The 26,233-nt window shown below is 38.4% G+C and overlaps 1 long non-coding RNA gene across 1 annotated transcript in view; it reads right to left on the bottom strand.

The window, feature by feature from the left end:
- The window catches only part of LOC122742966, a 725,757-nt gene that overhangs the window by 22,991 nt on the left and 676,533 nt on the right, over nucleotides 1-26,233 (bottom strand). Inside the window, exon 7 of the long non-coding RNA XR_006354966.1 lies at nucleotides 1,290-1,422. This is a non-coding gene — a long non-coding RNA (uncharacterized LOC122742966). The remainder of the gene's footprint in view (nucleotides 1-1,289; nucleotides 1,423-26,233) is intronic.

The following is a 26,233-nucleotide window of genomic DNA, read 5'->3' on the forward strand; positions in this document are numbered from 1 at the left end:
GAACTTTATGAAATGCAAAATGGATCATTTTGATTACATTAAAATTAAAAAGGTTTTGCACAAACAAAACCAATGCAACCTAGATTATAAGGTAAGTATAAAGCTGGAAAACAATTTTTATATTCAGTGTTTCTGATAAAGGCCTCATTTCTAAAATATATAGATAACTGAATCAAATTTGTAAGAATAGAAGTCATTCCCCAATTGAGAAATGTCTAAAGGACATGAATAGGCAGTTTTCAGATGAAGAAATTAAAACTATCTATAATCATATAAGAATGTTTTAAATCACTATTCATTGGAGAAATGCAAATTAAAACAACTATGAGGTACCATCTCATACCTATCAGATTTGCTAATATGACAAAAAAAGAAAATTATAAATGTTGCAGAAGATGTGGAAATATCAGACCCCTAATGGTGGTGGTTATGAACTGATCCAACCATTCTAGAGATCAGTTTGGAACTATACACAAAGGACTATAAAACTGTGTATACCCTTTGACCCAGCAATACTATTACTAGATCATAAAAAGGGGAAAGGACCCATATATACAAAAATATTTATAGCAGCTTTTTTTTGGTGGCAAAGAATTAGAAATTGAGGGGATGCCCATACATTGTGGAATGGTTGAACAAATTGTGGTATATGAATATAATTGAGTACTACTTTGCCATAAGAAATAATGAGCAGGTGGATTTCAGAAACAACCTGGAAAGACTTATATGAACTGATGCTGAATAAAGTGAACAGAAAAAGGAGAATACTGTGCATGGTAACAGCAACATTGTGTGATGATCAACTATGATCAACTTAGCTCTTCTCAGTAATCCAATGACCCAAGACAATTCTGAAAGACTCTTGATGGAAAATGCTCTCGACATCCAGAATAAGAACAATGGAGTACGAATGCAGACCAAAGTATACTATGTTCGCTTTATTTGTTGTTGAGGTTTTCTTTGTTTTTTCTTTGTTTGTTTTTTTCTTTCTTGTGACTTTTACCTTTTGTTCTGGTTCTTCTTTCACAACATGACTAATGCATAAATATATCTAGTTGTACATGTATAACCTAAAAATAAAGTATAGGAAATGGATATAGGGGTCACACTACAGAAGACATTCTTAAACATTTTTGTATTACAGACCCATTTGACAGTCTGGTTGATTTTATGTACCTCTACTCAGAATAATGTTTTAAAATGAATAAAATAAAATACATAGGATTAAAGCAGGAAACAATTATATTGAAATATAGTTATCAACATATTAAAAAAAAAACTTCACAGACCTTAGGTGAAGAACCTCAGTGTAGAATATTTCCTTCAGACTGGACCAAAGTGGAAAAAATAATAGGTTCTAGTCCTGTTCCAAATCATAGCTGGGTAGGTGTCTGGAAGTTCTTTCTGCTTCAGTTGCCTCACCTACAAAACAGGAATAGGACCTTACTTATTTCATAGGATTATTGTGGAGTTCAAATGACATATGTGAAAACACACAGAAAGATATGAATTGCTATTTATAGAGTATTTAATGGACAACACAATGATGTGCATCATCAGGAATAAATTGGACATCAAATAATAAATATCTTCCACTTTCCAACATAGCAATGGAGTTTAAAATGCTTCCTACATTCCTAGTTGCCACCCTTTATGGAAGAAAAAAAAGGGTTTAAAACAATCAACTAAGATGATCCCATGAAGAAAAATGTCTGCTGTAAGAAGAGACCTACAAAGTCAGGCTACCTATGCCTTAAGAGATAATGCCAGTCAGGGTTTATGATCTATATCCACAATAGTAAAGGACTTTGGGGGGTCCATTTGTAGAATCACAGAACTAGAAGGCATACTATTTATTAAATTTTGGAGAAAAAAAAGGAATCCTTCCTCCATTTAGGAAGTTCCTCATCTGGATCCTTCAATGGAGCATGACCCTAGGTTCCCAAAGGCTATGCCAGCGGAACATAAGCTGTGCTATCAGAGCCTTACCCATATGGAAGAGCATAAAGGGATCTATTATTTAAAAGCAACTTAGGTAAATTTAAAAGAGTTCAACACTCCAAGGTTGGGGACCAAGTGATGCATTTTTCTGCCATGGCAATAGAGATCATTTCATTTTTTGGTCTTTATTCCCAGTGCCTATCACATATTGTGGCACAGGAATGAATGAATGAATGAATGAATGAAAAACATTTCTATATACATTTTTTTGGCAGGGCAATGAGGGTTAAGTGACTTGCTCAGTGTCACACAGCTAGTAAGTGTAAAGTGTCTGTGGTCAGATTTGAACTCAGGTCCTCCTGAATCCAGGGCCAGTGCTTTATCCACTGTGCCACCTAGCTGTACTTTTTAATACCTCCTAGGGTTGTCGAGATGGTCAGTTAATATAATTGTAAAGTGCTTAGAACAGTGCCTGCTACCACATAATAAGTGCTATATAAATGGTGGTGTTTATTGTTATTATTGTTATTGTTATATAATAATAATAATAATAACATATAATAATAATATTTCCAGACACTGTGCTATAAATAAATCAATGAAAGTGGTTCCTGTCCTCAAGAAACTTACATTTGAATAGGGAAAGACAACACATTGATTTGAAAACCATGGAGAGAAGTGACAGAGTGAGGCCTGTGTTCTAGTCAAAATAAAGCAAAGATACCTATAAGAGCCAAGGAATAGAGTCCAAATTCTAGATGGAGGATGAGGAGGATAATTAGAATAAAGTCAGCATGCTTTGAGAATGTCCAAGAAAGGGGCAGCTAGGTGGCACAGTGGATAGAGAACCGGCCCTGGAGTCAGGAGGACCTGAGTTCAAATCCGACCTCAGACACTTGACACTTACTAGCTGTGTGACCCTGGGCAAGTCACTTAACCCGAATTGCCTCACTAAAAAAACAAACAAAAAAACCAAAACAAAACAAAAAAGAAAATGTCCAAGAAGTGCTAAATAAATGACTTTTAAATTTATTGTTGAAATGTAGAATAATCTTCAATATGTTAGTGGAAGAATAATCCTCACCAGTTAAGTCACCAATATTTCAAAGATTCATTGTAAAAATTATAACTGTAGTATATTAATCTAACCATTTTGAATGTTTAGGAGCTATTACTTTTCTCCACTACCCCAAGTGGGTGAGGCAAGACTCAAAATGATTAATTAGTTTAGGTAATTCAGACTTTCTAGGTCTTGTTGTTCATGACAATTCAATATGAATGATCAGTTCGGATTTTGGTGAATACTGGTCACATTTGAAGCTTTGAAGGGTTTTCCAAGAGAGTAATGGAGAATGCTGTTCTGCAACACCTCAGTCTGAGTAGTTGTCCAAGCTTTTATAGGCCAGTGTTGCCTTTGGCCAACTCTTCTACATCATGCTACACTATAGTGTCCTAAAAGTTAATCCATTATTCAAAGCAGACTTTGTACCACTGGTTCACTAATAGGTCTTAAAAGGGACAACCTCCACTATGCTTATCAGGATAGGCATATGTCCATGAAACCAGGTTATTAGACTTTACAATATGGCAATGACTACTATTTCCTTTTCTCTCTAGGATGAGGCAAGTTCATTAAAGCTTTCTGGAAGAATGGTAACTTGTAGGAATCTAAACTACCTGAAATATTTACAAAGAAGACCTTTGTTAAATGGAAGTGAATTATAGACTGATATCTGGGTTGAAACTAATACATAGTATCTCATAAGTAGACTTAAGAGATAAATTTTATATAACAGAGAAACCTTAGATGATAAAGGAAATTCTAAGTTAATAGAGTTTGATACTTTCATTCTGATTCATTCATTCAAAAAGAATTTATTAAATGACTATAACATACTTAGCACTTGGTTAAAGGATGAGAATTCAAAGGCAAATATAAAAATAATTCCATTCTTCAAGGAGGTTACATTAGTTAAATATTGATAAGAATATAGAAATATAATAAACCAAGGCCAAGGGTCACATGGGGAAAATTTGACCCTAAGTGTTGACTTCCTTATAGCCATAATCTCTTTGACCTAGTTTTCCCTACCTGATGTTAGCTGAGGAAAATTTTCTAATATACTCATAGCACAAATTGTATCTAGGTTTTCTTGAAAGCATGTTATATATTCCCAACTCTTATAAAGGCAATTACGGATGTAATATCAACATCACATATGGGATAGCCATTATTTTAACCCTTGGAAAATACAAAAGATACAATGGAATTTCAGAATACCTTAAAAAGATTTAGAATACCTATACAGTACTTAGCCTGCTAGGTTTGCTTTGTTTTGTTACCAGAAGGCAACAGGACTTGGCATTGCCATTGTTCCAACACTTTGACATTCTACTCAGTTCCTGTTTCCTACTCAGTACTTCATAGTTCCCCCAAGACTCATAGTACCATCTTGGGACTTAGATTTACTGGGGAAGATAAAGACACTTTCAGGATCACTGAATAAGCAATTTCTTTTTCATCAAACCTGCACTGTCTGAGTAACTCATAGTAAGAACAAGGGAGATGGGGGCAAAGTTCAGATCTACTTTGCCACTCTGAGAACTAAGATGTAGCCCCAAGAATGATCTGAATATTTTGTCAATAAGCATATTCCACAAGTGGGGCAAGTAGGTGGTGCAGTATACTGGGATTGGAATCAGGAAGAATCATCTTCATGAGTTCAAATCTGGTCTCAGACACTTACTAGCTGTGTGACCCCAGGCAAGTCATTTAATCCTGTTTGGCTCAGTTCTCTCATCTCTAAAATGAACTGGATATGGAAAATGGCAAAGTATTCTAGTAACTTTGTCAAGAAAACCTCAAATGGGGACACGAAGAGTGGGACATGAATGAAATGACTGAAATGTCTGAATAACAAATACCACAAGCAGTCAGTCATGGTGGTCTTCGCTACACTATAATGAGATATTCTCAGAGTTAACTGAATCACAGATATGATTATAAATCTATAAAGGAAATAGAAGAATGAGAAGAGATGCTTGATTCCTTCTTTAGGGTCCTTAACTTCCATTTCTATGGAATAATAGTGAGACATTTGTTTACACAAAAGGATACCCTCCCCAGCACCCTCCCTTGGGTTCCAGTCTTGTTCTGAGTCTAGAAATAAAGCTATGCATGTAGCTAGAACTCAGAAAAACAGTTCTTGGCCAAACTATAGGCTGATTCAAAGTAATCTCAAGGGCATCAGGTCTATGAAAAGGTATACTAATGAAGGCAAAGAAAGGCTGGATACTTTACAAATGTCAGATGAGTAAATCCCAGGCATCTCTGAATATACCATTCATGACTAGGTCAAATAAGAGTAAACACAAGGGTTAACAGAAACTCTTTCATGTCAGGAGCTATACTTTTGGACTCATCATTCATTCTTACCTGGCTTCCCACCCCCCCAGAAAGGGCCCCAAGGTCATCAGCCAAAATTGCTATTGGACTTAGATGCTTTCCCATGTCCTTTCCAGGGGCATCTAGGTAGAGCAGTGGGTAGAGTGACAAGTCAGGAGGGCCTGAGTTCAAATATGACCTCAGACACTTACTAGCTATGTGACCCTGGGCAAGTCATTTAACCCTGTTTGCTTCAGTTTTCTCATCTGCAGAATTGAGTAGAGAAGGAAATGGCAAACCAAGCCAGTATCTTCCCCAAGAAAACCCCAAATGGGTTCACAAAGAGTCAGAAAAAAACTGAAATGACTCCACAGCAATAGCAATAAACAACAATAACAAAAACATGTTTTCCAAGTTAAATGGTCTGATGTATGGGACAAAGTGAATGGTTTAGCAGTGTGATAAAATAATGGGACTTGGCAAACGTCCAGGAGCACCACCTGAAGATTGATTTGGAATTGATTGAATTGGATGAGACTGAAAGACTGAGAACCTACTTAATGATGATTAAATCAGGACCACACCTGGCTGGCCATGAGTAGGGTGTTGTTCTCAGATCTTGAACCTAGTTAAGGTTGATTAAATTGAGATCACACATGGCCAACCCTGAGTAGGGTGTGTTCTCAGAGGCTGTGGACTGTGACATCAACAGGGGACCACTCTCAACCTATCAACTTGAAGAACCTCCCATTATGGGGAGGAGGACAGGAAGTAGGAATCTGAGGCTGGTGGACTGGAGCTTCCTCTTTTGGTTTGAGACATTGGCTTGGCAGCAAAACTTCTAGGAAAGCTAGGATTTCCATGCGATAAGGAATCTGCTCTCAATCTTTCTCTCTCTTCTATATCTTATAATGTATCTTTTAATAAATCCTTAAAAGCCTAAACTCTTGCTGAATTTATCAGTGATTTTAGCCAGTTTCCCCCCAAAACTGGGGGGGGGGCAGATTAGAACCCACATTAGATTTTAAACAACACAGCAGGGCTATGTACATGGCAGAGTACAGGAATGAAGAGTTATGGGTATATTTGTCAATACTGGTAGCTGCCTAAAACTTATCAGGTATTTTCAAGCCAACCCCTTCTTTGTCAATAATTGAGAGCAAGTCTACACATGAAACCTTCAGAACATTGGCCAGTGCTCATGAGTTTGAGACTGGCCCAATTGACTCTAGGGAATACAAAGCTAGCAAACTATCTCTTCAAGCTAAATTTTTGATCTGAGAGATTGAGGAAAGATCACACAGATCCAGGGATACTCCTATATTTATGAGGATTTGGAGGTTTAATTCTTACTTGTCCTTATGTATATATTCCATCAGTATGCTGACCTCCAATCTAGCATCTCCAACTGCCTATTGGACATCTTGAACCTATTTCCTACAGATATCTTAGGCTCCTGTTCAAAATCTGAACTCACTGTCTTTTTCTTCAAATCCTCCCTTCTTCCTAACTTCCCAACTTTCCCATTACTGTCAAAGATAACACCATTCTCCCAGTCATATAGGCTCACAGCCTAGGTGCCATCCTTGACTATGCACTCTCTCTCCCTCCATTCCCCATATCTAATCAGTTGACAAGTCCTGTTGATTACACCTTTACATTTCTCATATTGATATCATTCTCTCTTCTGACACAGCCATCACCTTGCTACAGGTCTTCATCATCCCACATCTGGACTATTGCAGTAGCCTGTGGTTGGTTTTCCTACCTCATTTTTCCTCATTCCAGTCTATCCTACAGTCAGTTGTCAAACTGATCTTCCTAAAGCATAGACCAGACAATGCCACCACCCCCTCTCATTGAATAAACTCTAGTGGCTCTATTACTTCTAGAAACAAATATTAAATCTTCTGTTTGGCTTTTAAAGCCCTTCATAACTTGGTTCTTTCCTACCTTTCCAATGTCCTTACACTTTACTCCCCCTCCACTTACTTACTGATTGAGTGACGTGGGTTTCCTTCTTGTTCTCTGCACAAGGCTCTCCTTCCTTTCCCAGATTCCGTTTGTTTTCACTGGATGTCCCTCATGGCTGGAATTGTCTTCCTTCTCACTTCTACCTCCTGTCTTTCCTGGCTTCCTACATGTCCCAGCTAAAATCCAGCATTCTGTACAAAGTCACTATAAATTCCAGTGCCTTCCCTCTGTTGATTATTTTCATTTTACCCCATACATATCTGTTTATACATAGTAGCTTCCATGCTGTTTCTTCCATTAGACTTCTAGCTCCTTAAGAGTAGGAACTATTTTTGCCTTCTTTTTATTCCTAGCACTTAGCACCCATAGTTGGGGTTTGCTAATTGCTTGCAGTTATTACTGCAGTATGAATTGGTATAAATCCCTAGGATCTCTTTTCCTAGGTTTAAAAGACCAGGGATGAAATTCCTTCTGTATTTTGTGAGAACTGAGATCTTGGACTAGATACTTTTGTCTAGGGGTAATGAGAGCAAGCTCCCTTCTCAGGTTACCATATGGGAATCAGCTGGGGATGAAATATAGCTATGGGCTCTGCTAAGTCATTGTATACTCAAGACATTGCAGATGGATATTTCCCTTTCATTACCATTAAGAAGAAGAAGAAATCTTTGACAATAACTTGTAATTCTCTAAATTATATTTGTAGAAGTCTTTAGCAGACAGGTGTCTAGAGTTCCTCTTGTTTTAAGAACATAAATTCTCATAGACATCACTGAAAATTGACCTGCCAACTCCTGAGTGAATCTTTGACATTATCATTAAGACATCACACCAATACATATTTGGAGATACTTTAAAGATAGCCTTAACTCACCCCTAAGCCTGACTCCATTTTAACTATATCATCCCACTAGATAGTATAGAGAATTTGCTCTAAGTAACTGAATTATGCAAATTAGTACCAAAAAATGGAAGTCCTTCAGTTTTGCTTTGGGAAAAAGTAGTTAGCACAGCCTTATAGTAGAGTACCCTCAATCCTGCTTCCCTCCCCCCACCCCAACACACACATTTACTCCCACTCAGGGGACTGCATTTCATCTGCCATCTATCTAGCTAAGGAGAACTGAGGTTAATTTAAGAGGCTGTTTATGCCTGTCCATATTCAGCCAGAGGGGTCACTCTTGATTGATGCAAGATACTGTCTTCCAGGAGCACTCCAAGCTCCAGCTAGTCCAGGGACTAGGAAACCCACAGTAATTCACCCTTTAGTGCCTGTGCATTACTATGCCTTGAGCAAGCTACTTAGGAAATAAACACCAGAGGCAAGAGATGTTACCTTAGAATACCAATAAATGCCACACAGAGCCCTTCTCCAACAACATATTTCACCGCAGATAGATGCCAATGTCCAGCAGTTGACACAGAACTACAAAGAGTCCTTAAAGACTCAAAGTAGGTGGTTACTTCTATGAAGGGAAGAGTTATATCCTTCCTTCCCTCCCCTCTTAATCAGTCCTGCCCCTCATTCCTTACTTACCATTCATTCACAGAGACATCTACCACATACATTGAAGATACTGCAGAGAGCTGGCTGGAAAAGATTTGAAGGTGCCAGGAAGTTGGGCAAAATTTTTAGGGTATCGATCATTGCTGCTCCCCACCCCATCCCTCCTCTTGCTGGAAATGTGCCAGAAGGTTATCATAGAGGTTATCAGTAAAATGCCCATCTGCATACAACAATCCAAAACACATTATCCACAAACAGCACATCTTCATCTTCAACTTCTTTCCAAAATATACAATGTCTTTACATTTTTCCATCAGATAAAAATAAAATTCTAGTGATTTTTTTCTCTCTCCCTCAGATTAATTAATTAGAATGTAAGCAATTTAGACAAAGGGGTCTTTGTGCATTGCACTATAGCACTCTTCTTAGTGTGGTGGGCATTAGGTAGGAGTCAGGTAGAGCAATTTAGATAGGGCATGGTACCTGGATTTTTTAAAACATGCTTTTAAATTGACCCCATTGTCTTTCTTTTTAGCTTTAGGGAAGATCTAAAATGCTTCTGTGTGTGACATTTCATATTTGAGAGAGCAAGGAAGCACAATGAATAGAGAGCTAGACCTGGAATTTGTAAGACATGAATTCAAATGTGACTTCAGACATGCATGAGCTATCTACCCAAAGCAAGTTATGTAACCTTATTTGATTTCCTCAGCTGTCAAATTTGTAGCTGTTGTTATTTTTGTTCAGTCATTTCCATCCTGTCCAACTCTTTGTGACCCCATTTGGGGTTTTCTTGGCAAAAATCCTAGACTGGTTTGCCATTTCCTACTTTTGATCATTTTACAGATGGGGAAACTGAGGCAAATGGGATTAGGTGACTTGTCCAGGGTCACACAGCTACTAATGGTCAGAGATAAGATTTGAACTCAGGAAATTAGTCTTCCTGACTCCAGGCCCAGTGCCTTATTGACTGTACCTCCTAGCTGTCCTTCATCTGTAAAGTGAGGATTAATATGACCTACTTCCCATGGTTGTTGGGAGGATAAAAGGAGATAATATTTGTAAAGCTTTTTGCAAACCCTACAGTGTGACACTAATTCTAGTTATAACTCATTGCTTTTCATTCACCCACTGGAGTTAACTCTTCACTCTAAGGAGTCTTTTCACTGTTTCAAACAAAGACATCTTGTGTAGAGTATTATGGAAAGACCATATGCAGAGACTAAGAAGTCTACATGACTACCATCCACAGTCATGCTACTCCCCATCCTGCTGATGTCACAGACTGGCACTGGTCATGGTCTGAGTGGCCAGAGCTGCCATTTGCCCACTTCATCATGTTTCCCTCCTAAAGGCATTGAACCATAGCTTGTCATGAACTTTTGACCTTTCCTTAATTCTCCTTGGAGACTCACAAAACATGAACATTAAATACCCAAGATAATTGCTTATCAGTAAGTGTTTGCAGCAAGAAGAACCCTGGGGATATATTCTTGCATTTCCCATTACAGAGTTGCTCTGCAAGCATTTCTGCAGAGTAACAGGGCAACCAGAGACTGCCAATAAAGGCAGGATACCATCTAATCCCCTCTGGAAAGAAATGGGACCACCATCCGGCCTGACTGATCCAGACTTAAAGCTTCCAGACTGGACTCCCTACATCTCCCTGCTGAGAGGGGAAAAAAAAAAGAATTTTCCATGTTTTATGTATGCCTAGTACACTCATATCATTTGCTCCCCCTACAACTCTGAACTGATGGTAGGAAGTATAATATTATCTTTATTTTCAGTTGAGGAAACTGAGATTCATCCCTGGGGAGCCAAGGAGGAAATGAACGTTGTGGTTCACAAGCCAAACACCCTACTGACTGGACACCATTAGGGGCTAGAAGGACAATGGAAATCACAGGCTGACTTGTTAGGAAATGGGCAGAGAAGGTCTGCCAGAAGCTTTGCTGTGGATGGAGAACCTGACCAGTTGCCAAAAGATAGCCTCCAAGTGAGGGGATTTCTGTTGACATTTTTTTTCTCTGTGTGTTTTGTTAGGCTTGTTTTTGTTGGCCTGGAGAACCATCAGCCTGGGACAGCAGGACAACTGTCAGCCAAGGGGCGGTCCATTCACACCCAAGGGATTGGGGGTATTTCACCAAGTTAGCTGCAGCTTAAAAGGACGGCTGCTGAGCTGTCTTGCTCTTTCCATTTTTGTTTTCCCTGAGATAATAAATAAAGGCTCCTTCCATTCTGTCCAGAAGGCCCTTTTCAGAAGACCTGCTCCTTCTGGAACTCTTCTGAGACCTCCTCACCAGATTAGAGTCAGATGCTTGGCATTTCAAATTAAATTAAAACAAATAAGAAAAGAAAGAGAGAGGTTGAGAAGAGAATTAAAAAAAAAAAAGAAAAACCAGCAAAAAGCTACTTAAAGTAACAAGTGAGGCACATGGAGTCTGAAAAACTCAACCAATCCTCGGGGAGACATATGTTTGTCATCCAATCTTATACTTTAAAAAATCATCAGTTAGCATTTGGAGTGAATGAAGTATAGTAGGGGGATTAAAATGATTTCTGGCTATTCCTGTTAAGAGCATCTTTTAGAGAACTGAAAGTTTGGACACATCTATTTGAATGGGAGGATGTCCTCAAAGGATAGTGAGGATATCATATCATTTTATTCCTCTCCATTCTCGTTTCCCAACTATATACCAGATATTTTCTGCCAGTGATGAAGACATTAGTTCTGCCTTTTAAAATTGATACTCCTTGTATTCAGTCTAATAGGAGGGAGCTGGCTAAGTTGTACAGTGAATAGAATGATGGGCTTGTAATCAAGAAGATCTGAATTCATCTCCTACCTTAGATACCTAACTAGCTCTGTGACCTTGTTTCAGTCAATTAACCTCTCGGGGCCTCAGTCTCTTTATCTGTAAGATGGGGATAATTATAACACTTAATTGAGAGGGTCATTGTGAAGATCCAATGAGATATGTAAAACATTTTGCAACCTTTAAAGTACTTTGTAAATCTTACTTATTGCTATTGCTTTTAATGATTGCCATCCCTGTAACGGGGTGGGGGGAGTATGTCCTACCTTGGATGGGGTAATGTGTTCTACAGTTGCATTCTTCCCTGCTCCCTACAAAGCATTTCTATCATGGTCAGAAAACCTTTGGAATCTATCCTATAAAAGTCTTGGAATGCTTCCCAATGAGGGCCCTTTAAAGATGGTAGAGCAGGAAGCTCTATTCTAAAAGGGAAAAAAACCCAAAACTCTTTTGTCCTGTTCCTAAACAGTAACAACAACAACTACTACTACTACCACTACCACCACCACCATCATTAATTGTTCTTGTTGTTGTTCTTCTTCTTCTTGTTCTTTTATTATTACTTTTTTTTAGTGAGGCAATTGGGGTTAAGTGACTTGCCCAGGGTCACACAGCTAGTAAGTGTTACATGTCTGAGGCCACATTTGAACTCAGGTCTTCCTGACTCCAGGGCCAGTGCTCTATCCACTGCTCCACCTAGCTGCCCCTATTATTATTTTTTTATCATAAGAGTATTTTATTATTTTCTAGTTACACGTAGAGATAGTTTGTAACATTTGTTTTTATAAAATTTCTCGTTCCAAATTTTTCTCCCTCCCCCCTCCCGGTTCTTGTTCTTCTTCTCCTCCTCCTCCTCCTCCTCCTCCTCCTCCTCCTCCTCCTCCTCCTCCTCCTCCTCCTCTTCCTCCTCCTTCTCCTCCAAACCTGTGATTTCAATGGTGTGTGTATGGAACTCAAAGTTGGCAAATTCCCTCCATAGATATAAATCAGCAACTTTTCTACAACTTTCAGTGTTAGGGAAATCTCTAGGTCCCTAGGAGTTTATTTCTTTCCCAGGATAAAAGTTGATACATACAGATGAGAGTCCCAATTTTTCTGAATCTATCTACTCTACCAAGCTGCCTCTACGAATTCCTAAATTTACAGAGGCAACATTATTACCTGCATTGCCTTATTTTTATACAAATGAAAATAACCGGACAAACAGGCCAGTTTGGACATAGGTATACTATCAGATTCAACAACAGAGCATTCAACTCATCTTAAGTGTAATGTTAATTCCAAGTAGAATTTTTATGATGTGACAAAAAGCTTTAAGAACTACCCTTGGCATAAAATTCCTACTCTTCAGTGGTGAAATTACACTGCTCTGTTAGGAGTTAAGAGAAAACTCTTCCACTAAAGCTTCACAACATTTCCCTTCTGTGTTTTCTTATCACCTGTTTTCACAACACTAAATACTGCTGGGTCCTAGAACATCATAAAGAAATTTGATAAGACAATCTACCTTCATCGTCCAGGTGCTGAAAGGATGTTTATGTTTAATGTCCTTTTTCAATACTATTAGCCAAAGTAATATATCGTACAGTCAAATATATTATCTTATTACAGTACTCTCATCATGAAGATACAATGGGCACACAGTAACATCATTCATATTATATTGTCTGTCACTGAGAAGAGAGAGCTCTTCAACAAACAAAACCCAATTGCTGCTTCTGATGAAATAAGCTATTAGATGCTAGAAAGTTCTCTTTTGAACATGAGTAGTTGGACCTACTTCATAAAAATTATTTTTAAGCATGAAAAGGAAACTAATGGAAGAAAAGGTATGAGAAAATCTCTCACCATAAGTTTCCAATCAGTTAGGAAGTGCTGTTGATTCTGCCTCCATAGCAACATCTTATGCATTGGTCCCCCTTCCCCTCACAAAGCTGCTCTCCATCCGCCTCAACCATTTCATCACTTCTTGCTTGGACTACTGTAGTGGCCCACTCATTGGCTTTCCTGCATCTACCCTCTCCCCTTTCTAATGCATTTTAGAGAACGACCCATAGGGCACACACATCTGATCATGTAACTTTCTTTTTAAGAAACTCCCAGGGTTCTCTAAGATAAAGTAAAAACAATTCTGTTTTGCATTTAAGGCCCTGAAAAAACTACCTTTCTGGAGTTATTTCTATTACTCCCCCTTAAACCCTACATTCCAGCCAAATGGATCCATTTCCCTTTTTGAACTTATCCCATCTCCCACCTCTGTATCATTGATTGGACACCCTTCCTTCCCCCAATGCCTGGAATGGTCTCTTTCTTTCCTAATTGTCATCTTTCAAGATCCCATTTTCCTTCAAAGTTTAGATACAAGAGGCCATCCCTGAGTGCTGTAAAGTACTCTCTTTTCTGAAATTACTTAGTCTGTCAATCAACAAACATTTATTAAACACCAGACACTGTGCCAAATGCTCTATAGTTACCTTATATTTTTTTTTTATTCATGTACATGCTATATCCTCTCTCCCTCCCCAGTCCTGCCCCTAGAATACAAGTTCTTTGAGGATTATTTTGTCGTTGTTTTCCTACAACCCAGCAGAGTCTTATAGGTGGTAGGCATTAATGGATATTTGTTGAATTGATCTGAATTGAAATGAATGATCATGTTGTAGGATAGTTCCCTAAATATACCATTTAAAAAAAAACTGGTCACAAAGTCATCCTTTGATATTCCTGCTCATTTTAATATCTACTCTTCTGGCTCCTGAAAGCATTGTAAAATCTCCAGAGAAGCCTCTGCTACTGGGTATTTCATCAAAAAAGTGACAACTCTTTTATAAAAAAATAAGGATTTCAGATATAATCAGTGTGAATGACTCTAAAAGCCATTATTTTTAGCTGGGCTTTGTTGTGACTATTTTCATAGCCTAACTATGAACACATTTTTCTGCATGAGCCTGGTCAGCTTGTGGCCTTAATTAACTCTCAAATGTTGAAGGCTGTGGTTTACCACTTATTAAATATCCACTACACAGTTGCAATTCTGCCTGTCCACATATCACTTAGCCAAGACACCTTCAAGAACCTGCAATACTGAACTGGTGATTTTCAGAAAATTATTCTTCACCAGACAGAAAATACAAACTGTTGTGGTGAGTTCAGGGAAGAGAACTGGCCAGCTCTTGTATCCAAGAAGGGCATTAACCATGGTGAATTCTCTGCTGTGAAACAAGTAATTGGGAAAAGACTGGACACACTTTTCCCATTTTGAAATTAGATTGTTTGGCCTGGCTAGGTTGGCTATGAATTGGTGCCTAGTGACTAGTATTTGAAATTCAAAAAACAAAGAAACAAAAACAAACGAAAGATGCCCCTTAGAGAAAAAAAGAATTAAAAAAATTTCTTTGAGTTAATCTGTTCTTAATACACCCTCCAAGTAGACTAATCAAGCTCATTTCACCAAGAATTTTATTCATGAGCAAGATGATGCAGTTGGAGATTCAATTGAGACAGAATGAGTTTCTGTGATTAGCCAGGTTGAATAGTTAAGGTGTAGTAATAATGATATCATTATTTCCTCTCTTGTACATCCATTTTTGTTTGGACTTGGAACCTGAATCATAAAGTAGTGCACTCCATGTTTCCAACTAATGCACACCTAGGAATGGGGTGCATGCACATGCACATGCACATGCGCACATGCACGTGCATGCACACACACACAAACACACACACAACTACATTTACCTCTAGTTGAAATTCCACTGAGTATAAAATGAGTTTGGAATTGAAGGAAGGAAGAAAAAAAAAATCCTCCTACAAAGGGAACATGTGAAAAGGCCATGGGAGAGCATAACTGAAAAATATATAAAAATGCAAATGTTCCTAAACTTCAGCTTTGGATGGACTGAAGCATAAGTGAGAACTTCAACAAAGCAATAGAAAAAGATGACAGCTCAGAGTTTCAGAAATTTAAGACAGCAGCAGGATTAGACACTTTGGGTTGTCTTCGCATACATTTCTTATGGGAGTTAATTCCATTTGACATGCAAGACCAAAGCAAGATTACAGAGGCACAGCCCCATGGCGAGGTGTATGCTGTAGCTAAAAGCTGGGATTTGAATAATTGTGCAGGCTTACTCCAAGAATCAGGCGAGAACAGAATGAATGGATTATTACAAGGAACTTTGTACATTTTTAACTGCTGGACTTAATAAAATACCCTCTGTGTAAGACTAGTGTTATGGTCCTCTGCACTCACTGTAGCTGAAGTTTGTAGTAGGATCTATCAAATATGAGAAAAAACAGGAGCTGTTTTAAAAAAAAAGTGTAATGAATGACTAGGCTGGCCATGCTCATGTGATTTACAGAGGAAAGTAAAATCTGAAGAATTTCAGTTAAATATATTCAAGACCCCCAAAGTTAAAGGGAATTCATTTCTTGGGCAAAGAAGTTTGAGGAAAATCAGAAGTAGAATTGGGGACAAAGGTGAATTTTTTTCTCACTATTTTGTTTTGTTACTGAGATCATTCGTTACAAAGAAAAATGCCTAATCCCTACACCATCTACATGTGTGTTTATATACATATACATATACATATACATATACATGTATGTATACATATACATATATGTGCATAAATGTGTATGTGTATATATGCATATATGCATGTATGTATGACCTCTTTTGCTTTTGTATCTGTGAAAGCCCTTCTGTGTAAAAGGAGGTAATAGCTGACTGCTCTTAAAACATGGTGCTGCTTTAATTAACTGTCCAGAGAGAATTATTAAAATTCTTTATATAATTCTTATTTAGCACTCATTAAATTGAAAGGTACAAATGCTGGACAATGCAATGCTCAGAAAAGCTTTGAAGAGAGGAAGTTAGTCTTGTAATAGCAAAGAATTATGAAAGTCTGGCCATTAACAGTAGCCAAGGAGACCTTTCATTTTAAAAGTCATGAATTCAGATCTGAAATTATTTGATTTTCCTTTTTTTTCCCTTAAAAAAGCTCCTTTATCTCAAAACAGATCCTTTCTGATTCTTCCTGCCTGTAGGAAATTGCCCGGAGGTGAGAGAAATCAGGCTGCTGGGGGAGGGGCAGGTGGGGGGGGGGGAGAAGTCAGCAAACTTGGACTTGGGGGCCTTGTCATTGGGCCACTGCGCCCTCTGCTGGAATCCCTGTCCCCCAAACCCTGGCTATGGCCCCCAGGGAGAGAAAACCAAGCCCTGGAGAAGCCAAGGAGAAAGCTGCGGCTGGGACCTCTGTTGATAGCAGCATCTCTAATCTGAACAACATCCTTTTTTTTTTTTTTTCTTCTTCAGGAGTACAGATTGGAGCAAGAGGATGAGGTGGTAGAAGTGCTTCATTAACTTGAAACTCAAATGCTGTTCCCCTCACAAAACATGTCCGACAACCTCAGCCTGCCATGTAAAAAGGCAACAGGAATGATGAACACATTACAAATTTGTAGACCCTAAAATTAAACTCCACCTCATTTATTTTCATATTTCCAGCAGTGGCTGAGGATGCCAGACACTGGAGGCTGATGTCTCTCCTGACAAGCTCAGTGGTTTGCTTTCTGGAGAAGTCCTTTTTTCCCCTTTCTGTGTACTGCAGCACTGAAGCCTCCCATAGTTTCACATCTGTTCCCATTGTCTGTGATTAGTAAGTGTAGAGGGAAAAACAGCCTGGATTTTGGACTTTAGGGCACTGTTTTCAATGTGGATGAAGAGTGTTCTCATGAAATCCTGATTATAAGGGTGAGGAGATAGCAATGTGGTAAAAGGTACAATGATTTTGGAGTCAGAGGACCTGGACTTCGGGTTCTTCATCTGTGAAAGGAACAGCTTGAACCACATGAGCCCTAATTTTTTTTCAAGCTCTACATCCCCCGGGATCTAAGAGGATGGAAAGATCTACAATCTAGAATCGCAAGGGACCTTAATCAACTAAAATTATATTGCGTAAGCACCACTAACTACACGGCAGAAACTGGGGACAGAAAATATAGTGAATATTCTTGGAGCCACTCTACCAACCCCTACTCAAAATGTTAGGTTTAGGGGCAGCTAGATGGCGCAGTGGATAGAGCAACGGCCCTGGATTCAGGAGTACCTGAGTTCAAATCCGGCCTCAGACACTTAATACTTACTAGCTGCGTGACCCTGGGCAAGTCACTTAACCCTAATTGCCTCACTAAAAAAAAAAAATGGTAGGCTTGGTCCCCAGAGGGTGTCTTCTACTATGTCTTCCCTCAGAGTTTAAGTGGTAGCCCTAAGATTGAGAGTGGGGGTGTCTTTCTAATGTTACAAATCACAAGATCCACAAACATGCTCCCTTCTATGATTATCAGTTGATATTAATCAGTCAGATTTAATTAGCTTTTACAAATTACTATTAACCACAAAGATATAGTTAGTACAAAATATCCCATCTCACTCCCTCTAAGGTCTGTGACACACTCTCCCATCAGTACACACAGGGTCCAAGAAAAGTTGGCTAAAAGTTAGAATGCAAATGTGGCAAAGTGTTACTCTTACTACCCACTGCCTCGCCCTCCCCATTCCTTTTGCTGGTGGTTTTTGTTTTTGTTTTTGTTTTTGTTTTTTTTTTTAGTGAAGCAATTGGGGTTAAGTGACTTGCCCAAGGTCACACAGCTAGTAAGTATCAAGTGTCTGAGTCCGGATTTGACCTCAGGTCCTCCTGATTCCAAGGCCAGTACTCTATTCACTGCACCATCTAGCTGACCCTGCTGGTGTTTTCAAGGTATTTAATTTAGATATTCAATACAATGATTTTAGAGTCAGAGAACTTGGCTTCCAACTACAAATGTATTACTTTCTCCTGGAGGAAACTCAACCTGTTTAGGCTTTAGTTACCTCATCTATAAGAGGAACAGGTTGGACTTTATGAACCCTAAGGTTTTTTTCAAGCTCTAGACTCTGTGATCTAAGAGAATGGAAAGACATCCAATTAAAGTTACAAGGGACCTCAGAGCAATCAATTAATATGAATCTGTTGGGCTCTTTGTAGAAACTTGAATTTGTTCATCTTCATTATATCCAGTCTGGCCTCATCTCTGGATGAATACTTTCATACCATACTATCCTGGTGATGATGCAGTTAGGACACTAATGAAAAATTCCAGATCCTCCAATCATTCAAAAGTCACATGGTCTTCCTCAGATCAAGAGGTATGATAGATGAGACCAAGACTTTCTCTTCCTACCCATTCTTCCTCCCTACTCTTTTACCTCTCTGTATCCAAGGGATTCCTTCTCAGAAGCTTGGCTGGCAGATTCCTTCACTATGCTGTTAGACAATAAATGTTTTTATTTCAAAGTCCTTTCCTGGTCTAATATAAAACCCAAAATATATAAGTAAGTCACTTAACCAATCTGAATAGACTTCTGGTCCCACCTAATTGTAATGCTTTGATTGAATAGATACCAGGCCTTGTTCATACATAGCTCATACTTCTGATTGATTCATTTGAAATATGTTATCACTTGAAAAAGATATCAGATTATATTGTCTTGTCACTTACTTTGAGATGGAATGTTGTATGTGAGGAATAGCAAGAAGGCGAATTTGACTGGACTTTGGAATATGAAAGGGAATAATTGAAAATACCCCAGGAAAAAGTCGTCTAGAGGTTGTGAAGGATTTTGAATGTCAAATAGAGGAATTCATGTTTAATCCTAAAGGTAATAGGGAGTCCCTGCAGCTCCTTGAGCAGGGCAGTGACACGGCCCTAGCCTTTAGGAAGATACATCTCCTTAGTGGTTCCATGAAAGCTAGATTAGAGAAGGGATAGACTTGAGACATTGAGAACAACAGAGGCTACAACAATAGACCAGGCACCAGGTGATGAGGGCTTAAATTAGAATGAAAACCATATGAATACAAAGAGGGGATTGATGTGAAAAGTATGATATACCAACCGAATACATGCCAACTGAATAGATATGTGGGGTAAGGGAAAGAGAGAAGTTAACAGTGACTCAGAAATTGTCAATCTTGGTAACTGGAATGAGGGAGGTACACTGGATAGAAAAGACAAATAACTAATCAAATGCATAAATAATAAATAAGATAAAAGAAATAAGTAAATAAAAATAAGGAAGAGTAATGGATTTTTAGATAAAAGATAATGAGCTCCCTTTTGTACATTTTAGATTTCATCTGCTTCAGGGTTTCTTAACTTAAGGTCTATGAATGGTTTTTTAAAAATATTTTTATAACATTTCCTATATAATCCCATGTATTTTATTTTTTGCATTTTAAACCATTATTCTGAGAAGTGGTGCATAGGCTTCCCCTGATCGCCAGAGTGGCCCATGAGACAAAAATGTTTAGAACAGGTAATCTATCTACTCTAACTCCTTCATTTTACAGATGAGGAAACTGAGACTCCAAGTAGTCAAATGACTCCCATAGGTAATAACCAAAAGTGAAATTCAGATTCAAAGCTTCTTAATTCCAATCCCAAAATCTGCTCACTATTGCAAAGTGGATTGCAGGCCTAAGCTCCTTCGAAGATGACATAAGGGAGCCTATACCAATATTCATTTTTAAGTGGGTATCCTATAGGAAATGAATGACAGTATGTCACTATGCATAATTCTATTATAGAGCTTAATTGCTCATAGAATCATCTTTAGAGATCCTTTAACCTTTTTTTTGAGTTATGGATCCTTTTGGTGATAGTCTGGTGAAGCCTTTTGGGGCCTCTCTTAGAATAATATTTTTAAATGCATAAAACAGTGAGTAGAATTACAAAGAAAATCAATTAAATTGAAATAGTTATCAAAATACTAATTGTTGGTTATATAAATTACTATATGCTTATATTGATGGCATTAAAATGGATTTATTTTACAATATAAAATATATTTGTTTTATTATATAAATATTTTTGTTATACTTAATATCAAAATATATATTTGGCATATATAGTATTGTTTATTATATATTACCCAGCATTTTGTCTCCACAATAACCTTGACATAGGAAGTACAAAAGGAGTTATTTTTTTTAAATGATGAAAAATCACATTTATATGAAACTATAGATTAAAAGATATAACCCTGTGAAGTACCTGGTACAAGTATCAACATTTTAACAAATGAAGAAGCTGAGGCTCAGGTATGTTACATGACTTAACTTGTCCATGGTTACACAACTAGTCAAAAACATGACTTGAATATAATTCTCCTGCCTCTTAATCCAGGGTCCTTAACATTGTTTTATATAATGGACCTATTTGATCTTGAAGCCTATAGAATCTCAAAAGGTTTATGAAGGAAAACAATTATATTGGAATACAAGTTATCAACATCTCTTTTAAAAGAAATTCATGGATGCCAGTCACTTATTATGAACTATGTTCCTGGTAATGTACTAGGTATACAAAAAAAGCTAAATATAGTCCTTGCTGTTATATGTATTGTGGGGGTGGGGTGAGGAACAACATACAATGTACAGACAGGCTATAGACAGTATATGTTGGAAATAAGCAACAGAGGGAAGGCACTGGCTCTGAAGGGGATTAGGAAAGGCTTATTCCACTTGGAATTTAGCTGGGACTTGAAGGAAGCCAGGAGGCAGAGATGAGGGGTGTGAAAATGCCCAGATTTGGAAAGATGATCTTGCTTGAGGAACAGTAAGGAGCCCAGTGTCACTGGAACACCAAGTACTTTGGGGGGAAAAGGTGTAAGAGGTAAGAAGACTAGAAAGATGGAGAACAGGGCAGATTATGAAGGACTTTGAATGCCAAAAAAAATTTTAGATTCCATACTGGAGATAATAGGGAGCCAGTAGGGTTTATTGAAGGGTGTGTGTGTGTGTGTGTGTGTGTGTGTGTGAGAGAGAGAGAGAGAGAGAGAAATGATAAGACCCAAGTTTTAGGATGACCACTTTGATAGTCTGCAGGTAGCTAGGTGGCGCAGTGGATAGAGCACTGGCCCTGGAGTCAGGAGTACCTGAGTTCAAATCCGGCCTCAGACACTTAACACTTACTAGCTGTGTGACCCTGGGCAAGTCATCTAACCCCAATTGCCTCACCAAAAAAGAAAAAAAAAGATAGTCTGGATTGAAGAGAGGGAAGCCCACTAGCAAGTTACTCTAGCAGCTCATTCAGATCTGACCTGCATCAGGGGTGGTGGCAATGTCAGGGGAGAGAAAGGGACATATTTGAAAGACATTACAAAGGAACAAAATGGCAGGTCTTGGCAACATATTAGATATGGAGGAAAAGATGGAAGAGAGTGAACAGTCAAGGCTGATACCTAGGTTGTGAGCCTTGGTGACTGGGAGCATGGTGGTATACTCAACATTAATAAATTAGGAAGAGGGGAGAGTCTGGAGTAAAAGATTGGTTATATTTTGGACATGTGTTTAAGATATTTATGGAATATCCATTTGAGATGTTAGGGCTATATAAGAAAATTTGAGAATCATCAACATCAAGATGATAATTGAATCCAGGGGAGCTAAGAAAATCACCAAATGAAATAGCAATAGAGGGAGAAGAGCAGAAGGCTCAAGATGGAGCCCTAAGGAATAGACATGGCTAATGGGCTCCAGTTACAAATTTCTGATCTACTCTAGCCTCTTCAAGAATCCACTAGCCTCGTGACCATGGGTTAATCATTTAATCTCTCTGAACTTCAGGCTCTCTCAAATGGAAATAATACTTGTAGTACCAATCTCCCTGGGTTGTTGTGGGGTTTAAATGGGAAAATGAATTTAAAGTGCTTTAGCAACCTTAAAACATTCTATAAATGTCAGTTAATATTGTTATCTTTGCAGCCACTAAAACACAGAACCACACATACACCTGAATTCTATCCATGATGTAAGCCAGTCCTCAGCCCTCCAAGGCCATAGATTATTTGTAGTGTAGCTTCACCAAGACTTTTAAAACCAACTAGAGAATATGGGTCCTGAATTCCCAGTGATGTCAGGGTTGGTTTCCTTGTGGAAAGGGCAAAGTTTTCTCTTCTCCATCTATGCACTATTGAAATGGCTTGTCTCAATTCTGGGGCAATTCACATAGAAACAAATCTCTGATATCCTTTCTATTCACATCATGATTGATGAAACACAAGGGAAAAATAAATTGAATTATGTTATACTCTCCCAGGGAAACATAATTAAGTTGCAAAGTGTTCCCATGAAATCCTGAAATCCTTATATCACTCCAACAGTGACTTCCATAGTGTGATCAATAATAATATTAATTAAAGACAATTATTTTGGTGGGATGGCATTAACTTTTCAGTTGCCACTATATTATGTATCTGAAGTGATCAGAAACTACAGATATGCTTGATTTCAGTGACATGAGAACTTTTGTGAATCCCAGTAAAGTTTCGTTAGATTAGTGATACTTTATATAACTCCTATGCAACTTCATTTATTTATTCATTGTAATTGGCAGTTCTAATAGCCCACACTTGTTCAGGGTCATAAAGTGAATCATATCTGTCATTTGTTACTTTATAAAGAAAATCATCCTTTAGGGTAAAAATAACAAATAAACAAATAAAAAACAATAAATAAATAAATTGAATGAGCATTTATTAACTAACTAGTATATGCCAGGTATTGTGGTAAGTGCTGGAGATAAAAAGAAATTCAGAAGGAGTTCTTGCCTTCAAGGATCTCACAGTCTAATGAGGGAAAGAACACATGCAGACAATTACATATAAAATAAAATATATGCAGGATAAATTACAGAAGAAAAATTCAGATGGAAGGCTTTAACATTAAGGAGGACCAGTAAAAGTTGTTTCAGGAGATAAGATTTTAGTTGAATGTTGAAAGAAACCAGGTAAACCAAGAGAGAAGTGAGGAAGGAGGAAGTTTCAGTTGGGGGGGCAGCCAGTAAACATGCATGGAATGGGACTATGGAATATTTTTTCCTTTCCTCTGCTCTCTCCTCCCCTCCCCTCCCCTCCCCTCTCCTCCCCTCCCCTCCCCTCCCCTCCCCTCCCCTCCCCTCCCCTCTCCTCCCCTCCCCTCCCCTCCCCTCTCCTCCCCTCTCCTCTCCTCTCCTTTCCTTTCCTTTCCTCTTCTTTTCTTTTCTTTGTCTTCTCTCTTTTCCCCCCAATCTAGTCAAGGAACAACAAATAGGCCAGAGTTATGGGATTGTAGAATACATGGAAAGGAGTAAGATTGCAAAAAACAAAGATCAAAAGCAAATTTGTATGAATAATTCTATGAAGTTTAAAATAAATTACTTATAGCACTTTTAGATTTATGAGAAAATAAAATCTATAGCCAAGCTTATCTGTTTAAACATACACATACCTATATAACTAAAGAAAAGGAGGAGAAAACAGAATGTTTCCCCATGAATAGCTTAGACCCTTGATTACCAGAGTATGAGGACTCACATTTCTGTTAGGCCAGAGCCTCAGTGCATTACAGTCAATTGTCTAAATATAAAAGCCCAGATTCTTTGGACTGGCAAAATTCTCCTGCACCCTTTACTTGTGTGTGCAGAACTCTCCGGTGCTCTCTGAGGAACCCTGCACCCATGGCATGCTGTATAATGAGAGAAACTGACCCAAAGTTAATAATGCTCAGAAATGCCCATGTGAGCATGTGCCTGAGAGCATTTGACTAACTTTCAAGATGAACATCTAATTGCTTAAATCAGCATGTGTGCACACCTCTGGAAGTGCCTGTATTCGACCCTGGCAAGGAGACAGGATTCTCAAAAGCTTGCTGCACTTCCTATAGGCTGATTCAATAGGCGCATACCTCTAAAGTGTCATGTGCACTGTATGAAATAATAATAGCTGACATTTATACAATCATTGGCAAACCTGCTTTGCATGACAACCCTGGGAATCAGGAATTACCACTGGTAATGTTATCCCTGTTTTATAGGTGAAGAAACTGAGGCCCAAAGAGTTTAAAAGGCTTATTATCTGCAACCACCATAGCTAGTTGGTGTCAGAAGGAGGATTGAAATTCAGATCATCCTAACTCCAAATTCAGTCCTCTATCCTCTATACCACTCTGGCTCCCCTGTTCAAAGGTAGCAGTAAGCACCAATAGGAAGTGGTTTTTTTTCCCCACTTAAATAAAAAAAAAAACTGAGTAGAAACCAAACAGTAATTCAAAATATAATACATGCAGAAATGTAAGGTCATAAGCATCACAGGTTAATTTGTCATAACACTCTGAATAACTCATTAGGCTACACTGCCATGGATAAGATAACATGGCTAAAAGCATCATAACTAAGAATCAAGTAAATCTGTTAATTTTGTTTGCTGTTTTGTCAGAGGCCGTTTGAAATATCTGAATGTGAGACTCTCAGGGTTCTGGTTTTCATGCCTGGAAGTGGTATATTATTTCTTTTTCTTTTAACTGGATTTCTCCCGGGTCCCATGGTGATCTTATTAATGACAATCCACCTTAAACACACTACTTCATCTTGTCTTGTTACATAATGTCCCTTGTTTTGGGCTCTCAAATTTTTGTTTGTTTGTTTTTTAAAGAACCATTAGATTGAGAACTGGGATGGAACTTAGAGGTCAATTACTCATTTTACTCATAAGGGAGGTAAGGCTCAAAGAGGCCAAGGAGTGATCCCAGAGTCACCAAGGTTGTGAGTAGCAGAGGTGGGGATTTGGATTCATATCATCTGCCTCCTACTACGTTGCCCTCTCCATCCCATGCCTTGCTTTGTCTTGCCTCCTCTATTCAGTTCCTCTTAGTTCTTGTTGAACCTGTGCTTCACGGATGTAAGGATCTCCTGGTGAGACATTTCCTTCACTGTGGTAGAGCAGCATCTTCTGTACAATTTCTAGTCTTGGAGACTTGCATGAGGCACAGAGAATATGAGTGATTTGGCCAGGATCACAAAGCCAAGATATGTCAGGGGTGAGACTTGATATCAGCTCTATATGTTAACCTCTTTAGTAGCTTCCTGTTTCTATTCAAATAAATCATCTTCATGGTTTAAAAGTGTCTCAAACATTCATGGATATGGTGGAGGATGCATAAAGAAGGCCAGCCTTTAACAGAAACTTGGCACTCCAAGGTGGAAACAATAGTCCAGATAAGGAAGTGCCCATCGTTCAATGCTAAGTCCCTCAAGTGGACTTAACATAAAGGAGGAAAAATCTGGGCTAATAGTCAAGTTCAGGGGTTTTCCATTCAGTGCAGATAACCTGAGAACAAAATGATGCAAAAAAAGCAGCCAGAGGTCCCTTTGTCTTTCCTATGGTAAAATCAATTCTGTTATTATCTATAGCTGGGTATGGAATGGCATATGAACGTTGAGAGGCTGCAGTGCCACTCAGAAGAGTCTGCTGCAAAGGTAATATTCTACACCCTGATTTACTCAGTACTGTCAAGAGTGAGAGAGAGAGAGATTCATCTTGGATAGGGAAATTCATTCTAAGGAACTATTAAGATACTCTAACAGACAAGGGGAAGAAAAATCAGGGTGGTCTCCTTGGAATTTAAGGCCTGGGAGATGCCCTTCCTCCTCCCCAAGACTTAGAGCAAATGAAGAAGTAGATATTGTCCAGATTAACTAACCCCTTCCTCTAGGCTATTTTGTAAGAGTGATATTTACCTTGTTTTC

Source organism: Dromiciops gliroides, chromosome 2, assembly GCF_019393635.1.
Source record: "Dromiciops gliroides isolate mDroGli1 chromosome 2, mDroGli1.pri, whole genome shotgun sequence".
Classification (NCBI taxonomy): Eukaryota; Metazoa; Chordata; class Mammalia; order Microbiotheria; family Microbiotheriidae; genus Dromiciops; species Dromiciops gliroides.